Here is an 11850-nt window from a genome sequence, read left to right as displayed (position 1 = left end):
AAAGGACGAAAATTAGTTTTGATTAGGAGTTTAATTAGTTTTCTAATTAAATGAGTTAAAAAGTGAGATGGGATAATTAATGGCAAATGGTAGTAATTTTAAATAAAGAGAAGGGGTAAAAGGGTATAAAAAGCAAAATGGGGCTTTAATTGGTGGACAAATATTTTAGGGCAAATGGGGCTTTAATTGGTGGACGGAGGGAGTATATAAAGATTTCCTATAAAATAGAATTTGATCTTTACTCATTCCTTATTTCCACTATAAACAATGGATAATATTATCCATTCATTTTTGATGTGATAATATATTTCTCATTTGTAGTCAAAATGAAGAATGAGTAATTGTCAAATTTTATTTTGTAAGAAATAAGAGAAAAGAAAGAAAGAATTTAAAGGGTGAATTTTTTTTTTTCTGTGATAAATTTATAATCAAAGAGAACATACCCTAATAAAATAAAGTAAAAAATACTCCCCCCGTCCTCATAAAATGTATTCAATTTTTCATTTTCATCCGTCCACATAAAATGTATCCAATCTATTTTTGGTAAGTTTTCCACTCACAATAAAGTGAGACTCTTACTTCACTCACAACATATTCAACTATTTTATTAAAATCCGTGTCATTTACAAATAAGTATTTTTTATAAGGACGGAGGGAGTAATATTTTCTCATTTTTTTCTTATCCATCTTTTTCCATTGAAAATTTTACAATCAAAGTAAATGCGTGCGTTCGCTTTAGTTATAAATTTATCATGAGAAAATGAGGAATAATCAAAATTTGACCCTTTAAATCTTTCATTTATTTTTCCTCATTTTCTACTTGATCCGTACCCATTCCTCATTTTCACTATAAAATGGAATAATATTATCACACTATTTTTGGAGGAATAATAGTATTGCTCATTTATAATGAAAAGAAGAAATAAAAAAGGGTCAAATAAGAAATGAAGAAAAAAAAAATTTAAAAGATCAAATTTGATTTATTCCTTATTTTTCCATAATAAATTTACAATAATAAATTTACAACAAAGTGAGACACCAATTGTTACTCCTGTATACCGGTGGTTCGGCAATCGAAAGACGAAAAGAAAAACTAGCATGACAGAAAAATATTTGGAAGAAAGCCGTTGGCTAGCAAGGGCTGCTGCAACCGGCAGCGTCACACAATCCAGCGACGCCTCGCCGGAGAAACTCTCGCCCATCACCGCCGGCAAGGCCGTCAATCAAAAGCAGAATTTATAGCTGAAGCGATGATCTCGATCGATAGAACTCTAGGACTTCTGCACCAGCTGTACCTCGCTGTCATCTTTGTAATTCATTATCAATTATTCATTTTATGTGTTTATATGCCTGTTTCTGGAATGCTGCTTAGAGGAATTGAAGCATTATGCTTGGCATTATAATAAAGTTTGGTCATTTGAATGGATGTCACATGGATTCTGATTTTACAATTGCTGTTCAGTTTGCTGCGCTAGTGATTATATCTAAATTCCCCCTTTTATATATTGTACTAATGGAATAGTTTAGTAATAGAGCTAGTTAATATGACGAAACTGGTGGACAAGGGCAACGTTCAGGTGCCAATGGTGATCCTAAAGTAAGGTTGGAAAAAGGGCTATTATTGACTTATTTTTGAATGGCTGAATTGCCAAGAATCAGATTGCCAAAGGGAAGACAGATACCATCGAGGTTGGTCTTTGCTTTAAAAACAAATGTGAACTTTGATGATTGCCACCGAAGTTTTTAACACCATTACTTTTGACTACTGAGGTTGCACTAGTGCTTGTTTACTTAGAAACTTGGTACTTATTTTTGATATATGGGAACTATACTCTCATGGGTTAAGAATTAGTTCCGGAAAAGAAACACCAACTTTGGTGAAAGTTGATGACTGCAGGTGAATTACATATCCTGTTTTAGTCACCAGCTGATGCAAAAAGTTTTTAATCAGACTTTTCAATCTCCAATAATCGAAATGACTTTGGTCCATGTTTTTGTTTATGTATCTATTTGCACAACTGCCTCGCCCATGCTTATTTGTTGGTTGGTTAACTTTATGTCTATGACTTCTGAGCATACAATGGATTTCAGATTGTTGCCTTTTCAGTATATGTAAATCTGAGGTTTCATATTATTCTAGTCCCATTTTTAATTCTAAACTTTGCTCGTAGACTTGGATTGATGAAGTGTAGAACGGAATGTTGTCGTAATTTTCTAAAGTGACAATGATAGGAGTTGCCTTCTATTTCTTACTTTGTTCTGAAATAACACGGATAAAGTTGACATTTCCTTTATTTCTGTTTATCTGGAGAAATTTAGCGAAAATTGTTAATTGGAGGCAATCCTAAAATTTGAAAGGATCTTTATATGATGACATAGCTCCTATAATATTTCAGCACTTTACATTTGCATCTTAAACCTTCTTAGGGTACTAATATATGCTAAATTCATTGGAGAAGGTTTTTCCATCTTACCATCATAATATCTGAACTGATTAGTTTCATTTCTTTTATTTTGATCTTTTGTTTTTTAATCAAGTTTATAAATACACCTGGTTGAGGAAATGGATAAGGTATTTTCTGATGAGGATGAAGCTTATAGGATGATACGTTCTGTATCTGCAGCAATGAGTTATTTAGTTAATATTTCTTCTAATGTCTCCCCTGTGTTTGTTAAGTGGTTCAGTGTTCTATAAAATCTCTGTAAATTTTATTACTATATTAATTAATATATCGATTTTTATCATGATTGAGGTAAGGGCATGAATGCATAGCATTTCTGAATGTTGAAGATCTTGAAATATCTGCCTTGAAACATTTGAAAGAGTTAGGCAGAACTATGATGCATACTTAGAACAACTATTTCAATGATGTTTTAATAAGAATGCTATTGGCAGCTCAAAATTGAGATTTTGATATTCGAGATTGCCAAGTAAAATGCCAAAGCTTCTACTTTTTATGTGTCCTACTGCTACACATAAATATAAAAGTCTTCTATGTTGAGTGCTCCATCTGAATAGTAATTGTCTTATGATTATAAATACAATAATCTTTTGTCAAAAGTTGGTAAGCTTCAGGCTTGATCCAATCTGAATAGTATATAAGGTGGATAGAATTTACAATAATAGAGGACCAACTATGAAATTCATATTTTCAATTGATGAAAAAATTTAGAGTTCTAAGATGTTTGGATTCTTTCAAATTTTGATAAGCTTTCACGATCATTTAATGTGTTGTTTACTTTTGTAAAACATAGTAACCAAAACTTATAGCTAGAAGGGCCCTTTGCTGCTTCCTAGTACTCGCGCATGCACCTTCTGTTTTTCCCAAGCCTCGATGAAATTTATACAGTTTTAGTACTTCGGATAATCTAAAAGAATTTTAATGACGAATTGCAATCTGTTATATAAATCTTAGATGGTTAGTGTTTGAGATCTCACCACGCTATTATAAATATCCTATTAGGTAAAAGGTTTGATAAGTGTTTTAATTCAATACAGTATTGAATATTGTGTAGAAAAACTATGTGATGGAGTACATGGACAATACTTTGAGCAAATCAGAATCTTAATACCATCACTGAGGATTATAGAGCATAAAATACCCGTTGTGGAATATTATAGTTTATAGGTTTCCTTATATATCCTATATATGTGGGAGTCTTGTATTTTTAACTGAAAACATAATATACTAGTGTTCTTCTCTCCTGCATGTCTCAATACTTTACTACTCTGCAATACCTTAATAGGAGTTTTCACTTCACAGATAAATGACTATGCAGTATGTCTTACAATTTTATTTTCGGAGCTAGACGTGTTAACTTAAAGATATGCTCCCTTTTTTACCATATAGTGACATTTCCAACCACTAGCTAGACGGCCTCTATAGCTAGTATATGAAGTTCAATATCCATTTTTTCTTTTCCTCTGAGCAAAATGAAGTTATGTGCTAGCTGCATCACCAACCTCTATGATTTCTTCTCTGTAACAGATGGACAGCTGCAATAAACAGAAATTTTGATGTTTACAAGCCACTTCATCCCCCCCCCCCCCCAGTATTTGCCTGAACAGAATTTAAATCAAATATATATTCTTTGCACCGGTGGCTATAGGAAATGTTGTGGAAATACATGCATGGAACAACTATTTTACCAAGCGTATTGTTCAGTTTTCTTCTCTTTATCTCTTCCTACTAAAGTACAGATTTAAAAGTTTTTAGTAGAGAGTAAGACAAAGAACTGTTGGTCATGTTGGCAGCACATATGTGTTACCGGAACCTCTCTTTACCATATACAGCAAAAGGTTCTTCATATGTTGACCCATCCAGCGATCTATTTACGATAAAAACGTGTGCACTACAGAATCTCTGTCTGTGATATGTTTAATTAATGCACGCTAGTTGCTATTATATAGAGTACTAAGGGGAATTGTGAATTCTATGCCAAAGATATAACTATTTTCGATGGAGGACTTGCTTTTTCCATTTTTGAGGAATGACCTCTTATGAGTTATGAATGTATTGAGGTGGATGCTCTAGTTTGCTAGACCAGGCTCACCATCCCTGGTGGTTTACTTATATAGAAGAGGTCCTGAGAGATGGTTAATCCTATCGAAACTTTAAAAATATATTTATCATGACCCAAAGTAAAGGCGGATTATTCAGTATGTTATAGTAACTATATTGAGATGTGTGTTTATTGTAGTGAATGATGTAGATTTATGAAACAATTCACATGTTTTACTACATGCAATTAATTTGTTGCCTTTGTTTCACCAGATATTGCTCTGTATAATATCTAGCCTCATTTACGGCTGTTTTATATTTTCCACTGTTATATAACATCATGTTTTTCTACCTGCTAGCATATGTTTACTTTTTCTCTTTGGACTTGCTGCTTTATTGACTTAAGGAACAGAATGGCATGCCTTAAAAAGCAACATGAGGCTAATCCTGGATTCTGGCCTTATGATCACGAGCATCCATCTCAAGAAATTGAGATGGCTTTCACAGGGGGCTTGCTGCAAACATAAATCAAAACTGGAAGTATGCACTATCACTTTTATGTCCTAGTTCTAAATATTATGCTCTCTCTAAGCTATCACACACGTATTCTCATTCTCTATCTTAGAACTAGAAGTCCCACCACTGCGCAGTACCAGCCAGTATTATCAAGAAATGTACAAGATTCTAAGCTGCATCCGTTTTCAGGTGATGCTAAGGAACTTTCAGCAATCTGAGCCATATTCAGAACATCGGCCTCTTCCTCCAGGTAATCTTCTCTTCCGTTCAGTTCGCTGCACAATGGCATGCATAGCTCATCGCCGCTAATGTCTAGTAGCAATCTCGGGATTTCAGAAGCTGCTAGTTTGATTTGATTCTTGTCATTTTCCTCACAATCCTTGTTATCCGCCATCTTTCTGAGTTTCTGCACCTGTGAATTGCGAAAAGCTTAGTATATTTACTTGAACTAGCATAAACTCATATCATACCACAGCTACTTATTAACTTAGGGGGCGTTTACTTTATATGATAGATTAGACTGACAATATATATCATTGAGTATTTGAAGGATTAGACGATAAAACAAAAACTCGAAACTGATCAATCTATCTAAGCTATATCACCCCTGTAGTAAAATGAATGCATATCAAGGACGAGACCTGGACAAGCAATGTTTGATTCTCCTTCCTCAATGCCTCAAACTGTAGAGCTAAGTTATCGTAGTTGGACTTAAGCACGCTGTATTCCTGCTCAATTTGCTTGGACTTTGATCTAGCCCTCTTGTTCTGGAACCATATGGCGATCTGCCGTGGCTGCAGCCCAAGCTTGTTAGCTAGGTGCTGTTTGAGGTGTAGCTCCGGTCTAGCCTCTGTCTCGAACATCGTCTCCAGAGACTTGATTTGATCATCGCTAAATCTTTTTCTTCTAGAGTTTTTGGTGCCCTTCTTAATACTGGTAGACATGAGTAGCAGGTTTTCCACTCTTTTAGGACGTTGGGGAGGCTTTGTTTGTTGTCGCTCATTTATTTGGCTCGTTGAAGCTACTGTGGATGCATCTTTAACGTCAAATAAATTTAAACGTGTATGTCTTGATGTCTGGTGGGCCTCGAGGCAGTAGCACTTATTCTTTAAGATACCAGGTGTTGCCTCTCCATATTAATCTTTTTCTTATGGTCATACTACTGCTCTTGTCACACCCCATTTCAATTATTTTTCCTCTTAGAAAGAAAAGATCTAGAACAAGAAAATCATTTGCTGAAATTAGGAATCTTAATATGAGTTGTTAAGCTTTAAATTTAAGGATGTAAATTACTAAAATTTTTTCCGATTTTTCACACCACAAAAAAGATTTTGCTTAAAAATTACTATGCCCTTTTATTGATTTTTATTTTGCAACTTAGCCAAAAAATTGTACTTGAGTTGTGGGTGATGTTACAATAGGATAAAACTTGAATAAAATAAATAAAATTTTGACAAGATTTCCTCACTAGAAAAACCCTAAAATTATGAATCCTTAAACCTTAATTTGGGAGTGAACATTAGTTAAGAATTTTAAGGGTGATGATGAAATTATGATTTGTAGCATAAACCTTAGCAGATAGAGTAGGATATATGTTGGCATATGAAATGAGTGGGAATTTGCGGGGGTGAAAGCGACGGGGATTTAGTTTCAAGATAAGGGGTCGTCTTGGGATGGGAAAGAAAATAGGAGAGGAGTACATGTGAAGACGAAAAAATGAAAAAGAAAAGGAAAAAAAAAAAAGTAGATTTCACACTCTGCGGAATGTAGGTTGACACGTCGTATCGAGTCATTAGCGATAAGACAAAATTAACCCTTTGCTGTCGTCGCTAACCCAATGGGATTCTGCCAATGTGGCTCCCAGATTAAAATAAAATGTGGCTACTTACGTGCCCCTTTTCCTTTTCAGATTTCAAGCAACAGTTGACATTTGGCATTTGCTTTGTCCTTGTGTTTATTGGGTTGTGGAAGATAGTGATGTGGCAATAATACTCAAAAATACAGAACTAAATAAATTTCACTAGAGGTCGAGATATGTGATCATAAATGGTGGTGGTTTGCAGATTTTTATAGGCCATGTTTGTGTGATGCATCAAGTTTACTATTTAAGGGGCATGATGTATCAAGTTTGCTATTTAAGGGGCGTTTATTATTATGGTTATGGGTTAGGACCGAGCGAGAATCACATCTTTTTGTGAACATGAAGAATCATGAATAAATACATAAAATACATGAATAAAAGATATTAAAAAATATATGAACAAAGATGTTTATATTTTACTGTCTTTTGTTCATGTCTTTTATGTATTGAGAAAAATTTTGAAGTAGCCCAAATGGAACATAAAACTCAATTTCTAGACGGATTTTGAAAAAACTTAAATTTTGGCCATATTTTACGATTTCGGATGAAATTACCCTAAATGAGGCGGGCCGGGTTGGATCAGACACGCGGGTCGCGTGCCGGGTCGGGTTAGGCACTTATGGCACGATTAGTGCCATAAGTGCCAAGATTTTACTTTGTTTTATTTTGAATTTTCGTTAGCACTTTTGGCACTATTAGTGTCATAAGTGTCAACGGACATCCAAAATAAAACTAAGTAAAATGGTCTTGTTGACACTTATGGTACTATTAGTGACATAAGTGTCAAGGGAAAAAAAAAATCAATCAAGTAAAATGGTTCTTCTGGCACTTATGGCACTAATAGTGCCATAAGTGGTCATACGAGCAATACAAATACAGAAACAACATCATCATCTAAAGGTTAAATAGATAATCTAAACCCTAAATAGAATATCTAAACCCTAAATGAAATATCTAAACCCTAGGGGGAAGTGTTTAAAATGGTCCTTTTGGCACTTATGGCACTAATAGTGCCATAAGTGTCCGAACGTGCAGCACAAATACATAAACAACAACAACAACAACAATCATCACTGACACACCAAAACAACATCATCATCTAAAGACTAAATGGATAATCTAAACTCTAAATAGAACATCTAAACCCTAAAATGGATAATCTAAACTCTAAATGGAATATCTAAACCCTAGGGGGAAGTGTTTAAAATGGTCCTTTTAACCCTAAACAGCAACAACAATCATCACTAATACACCAAAAAATTAGAAAAAACCAGAAACTCGAAATTTCCCCAATCGAATCGATGTCGTCGAACAACGACATCCCATTGTCGCCGACGGCGGCAGCCGCCGTCGACACTATGCCTTTGCTTGGCGACCAGAGCCCCAGCAATCACTCCCGTTTCCTTCGGCCTCCGCGGCACCGCTCGCTTTCTCCGCCGCACCGCTCGCTTTCTCTGTCGCGCCAGCAGCCGCGGTCGCTCGATGCGAGAGCCCTTCGTCCGCATCCACGAAGCTGCGACGGAGCAAATCGAGGAGCGCCAGAGCGATTGAGCCAAATCGAGGAGCTGCAGTGCGATGGGAAAGGGGCAAATTAGGCATACCGCCTAATTAATGGCTAAATTTTGATGTTTTAAGATTTGAGACTAAATTTTAATTTTGTATACTTTGTTTATGATTCTTCGTTCTCACAAAAAAATACGATTCTCATCTGAAGGTTGATAATATATGTGATTAAATATTTTTATCATCATCACAAAAAAAAAATTCAATCGTAGTCCTTTCAACATGACGTGAATCGAGTAAGCTATCTCAAGATTTGTAAAGGATCTTTGGATATGCAACCTTTTAAAATTTCTTTTAGTAAATACTTTATACATCCTTAAAAATTATAACCTTACTACTATATTGGGACGTCCCTGAAAATTATGACTTTTTCCTTATTGCGAAATGATCTCACAAACTTTTCCTCTCACTATTTACAAAAAAATATAGGACTCAATCTCCACTCAAACATAACTACCATATTTTTTCTTAAAATCTGTGTCATTTTCACTGGGTCACAATTTTTAAGAATAGAGAGAGTAATAGATTACCTGGTTATAATATTCTTAAACTCTCTCCCTTATGTGATTTAGCATCGTGATTATTAGTATAATATGCAACAATCAATTTAGCTCCTTCAAAGTGTTTGGCAAAATAAGTTTCTTAAAGAGCTTATAAACTGTAAAATAAGCTGTACGAGTTTATATGCTCTCAAAAAAATAAGTTCATCTAGCTCAATTTATTTTCTCATTATCTTATAAGCAACACTCATTTTACAAAAATAATTCAATTATGATTTTTTATTTTCATAATATATCAATCTAATTTCATATCTTTTTGATTTTCTCTCTTTAACTAAAAATTGCTCTCTAGCTCATAAGCTCAATTATCCAAACACTTTGACAACTCATAAGCTTATAATATCTCAAAACATCTTATAAGCTTTTTAAAATAAGCTTAGCCAAACACCCTCTTAGAGAGTGTTCGACAGGGCTTATAAGCTATTGAAAACAACTTATAAGCAACTTGTGTTTAGCAAAATAAGCTCCCAGTTTATAAGCTCTAAAATAAGTTCACTAAAAAATAAGTTTCCCCACTCTAACTTGTTTTTTCATAATCTTATACTGTAACAATCATTTTACAAATATTTTTCAACTATTTTCATCATACTATAACATTTTAAGTTCATTTTTCTTTTATTTTGTGTCTTTAGTTAAAAAAATTGTCTCTCTAATTTATAATCTGAACTATCTATTCCCCTAAAAAAAAATTCTGAACTATCTATATACTTCGACAACTTATAAGCTGTTCCAAACACCTTAGGTAATATGAGAGAATAGCATTAAATAATATTTGTTTTTAACTTTTTGTTGCGGCTAGTAACAAGCAGGGCTAAATATTGCATTATTTTAATATTAAGATAAATTATTGATATGCTTATAACATAACGAAATGCCACTGTTGAAAATTATGAAATACAATGAATTTTGTCTAAGAAAAGGAAATTAGAACACGGAATAATAGTCTAGCCCCAAAAGTGAACCCGAAACCTCTCCCTTTTTCCATGACTTTGGGGACATTATGATTTATGAAGTGTAAGGCTAAAATTGGTGTTTTGGGACGATAAGCTGTAGAAGAAAGCAATAAATAGTTAGAGCGTGTGGTGACTGCATATATACGAGAAAGTCTAGCTAGATGTTCACACACTTGGAATTCCTAAGATAATAATATCAAGAGAAGTGATTGTTGGTGTGATGAGTAAGCCATATGTACGATGATTAATGATTATAGATTATTCTGAAAGAATTAATTCGTTTAAGTTTTAATCAAGTCTTTTCTATTTTGTAGTTATGAGGAAGGATTGTATGAAAACCATTTTTATTATGTTAACTACATATCAATCTAGTCTATATATTTTGATTATTGATTTTTAAATGTAATAATGCTTTTTACGCATCCAATAAATTTTGTTTTCTATGATAATATTATTTTTTGTATACAATGATGCTTCTTTTATAATAATATTTTCTATATATTATACTCCCTCTGGCCCATAAGAGAGTATCACTTGAGGGGTTGGCACGGGACATGTGTCTAATTTTAGTATTTTTAGATGTGAAGTAGGGAACTCGGTAGCCCGGATTTCACCTTGACACCTAGCTCCTGACAGGTCTACTTTTTTCTTAAGATGTACTCCCTCCGTCCATAAAATAGAGTCCTACTTATCCCATTTTTTTTGTCCATGAAAAAGAGTTCCATTTAACTTTTTGAACCATCACATCATACATTTTCTCTTACAAATTAACTATAAATTGTACTTTTATTTCACTTTTTAACTAAAAATGTACTTTTATTCTACTTTTTTGTACTAATAATATCCCTACAAATTATACATTTATCTCACTTACATGTACTTTAACAACTTTCTTAAAACCCGAGCCGAACTCTAAATAGGACTCTTTTTCATGGACGGAGGGAGTATTTGACTCTACTTATATATATATATATATATATATATATATATATATATGTGTGTGTGTGTGTGTGTGTGTGTGTGTGTGTGTGTGTGTGTGTGTGTGTGAACGTATGGGTGCTCTATGTGATAGTAAAGTGTACAATGTTAATTAATATCTGCTTTTTACAAATTGATAAAATTCAAACTTCAGAATGAGAGACAATGTAAACGGATTTCGGATTGAGAACAATGTAGAAGACTTTGTGATAGGAGAGTGAGGATGTGGAATGGACAGGGTCAGGGAAGAGGATGTGTTGGCTGTGGACAAGGTAGAGGGTACGTCTACAAGGATTACATACCACGTGTAGTTTCCAATCGCATTGCAGAAGAGAAAGTTAGAAAGGAAAAACCACCAACTTTTGACGGTGTGGGTGGACCTGAAGATCCCGAATAGTGGTGTCGCAGTCCGACGCGTAGCCAGTGATAGTGTAGACCGAGTATCGATATGACTAAATAAAAGATATGATAACATCATGTTTACTAATTTCTTAGCACACCGCAAGTGCACGGGTGCAACTGTGTACAGTAGCAAGCAAGGTCATATTCCACAGAGACTAATTAATATCAATTCATATCCTAGATCCTAATCCTCTATCTAGATAATTGAAATTAAGAGTTTTGTTTTTAAAACTAAATAAATAAATAACAGAAAACAAATAAATCAATCTGCGAAACAGAGAAACAGATATGAGAAGAATTTTCCAATGCAAACGTCTCAACAGATTCTCATAACTAACAAGTTCAATTCAATCATTAAGATGATTCCTAAGGCAATCTCAAAGTTAGTCTATACCCACTCTCACGGCATACAAACCGTTGATTACATGCAAGATTACCGTCTCCGGATCACACTTGTAACATGCAACTCCTAAAAGCTCCTAGCATTAACGCCCTCACAAATATCAATTTTCTTA

At 34.1% G+C, this 11850-nt stretch overlaps 2 pseudogenes; one reads left to right on the top strand and one right to left on the bottom strand.

Moving 5' to 3' along the window:
• Nucleotides 1-1023: 1023 nt before the first annotated feature.
• On the top strand, nucleotides 1024-5991 carry LOC130994214 (mediator of RNA polymerase II transcription subunit 10b-like; annotated as a pseudogene).
• On the bottom strand, nucleotides 4873-6096 carry LOC130992893 (homeobox-leucine zipper protein ATHB-12-like; annotated as a pseudogene).
• Nucleotides 6097-11850: the final 5754 nt, after the last annotated feature.

Source organism: Salvia miltiorrhiza, chromosome 7, assembly GCF_028751815.1.
Source record: "Salvia miltiorrhiza cultivar Shanhuang (shh) chromosome 7, IMPLAD_Smil_shh, whole genome shotgun sequence".
Classification (NCBI taxonomy): Eukaryota; Viridiplantae; Streptophyta; class Magnoliopsida; order Lamiales; family Lamiaceae; genus Salvia; species Salvia miltiorrhiza.
The sequence above is the reverse complement of the archived record's forward strand: the minus strand, read 5'-3'. Positions and strand labels throughout refer to the sequence as shown.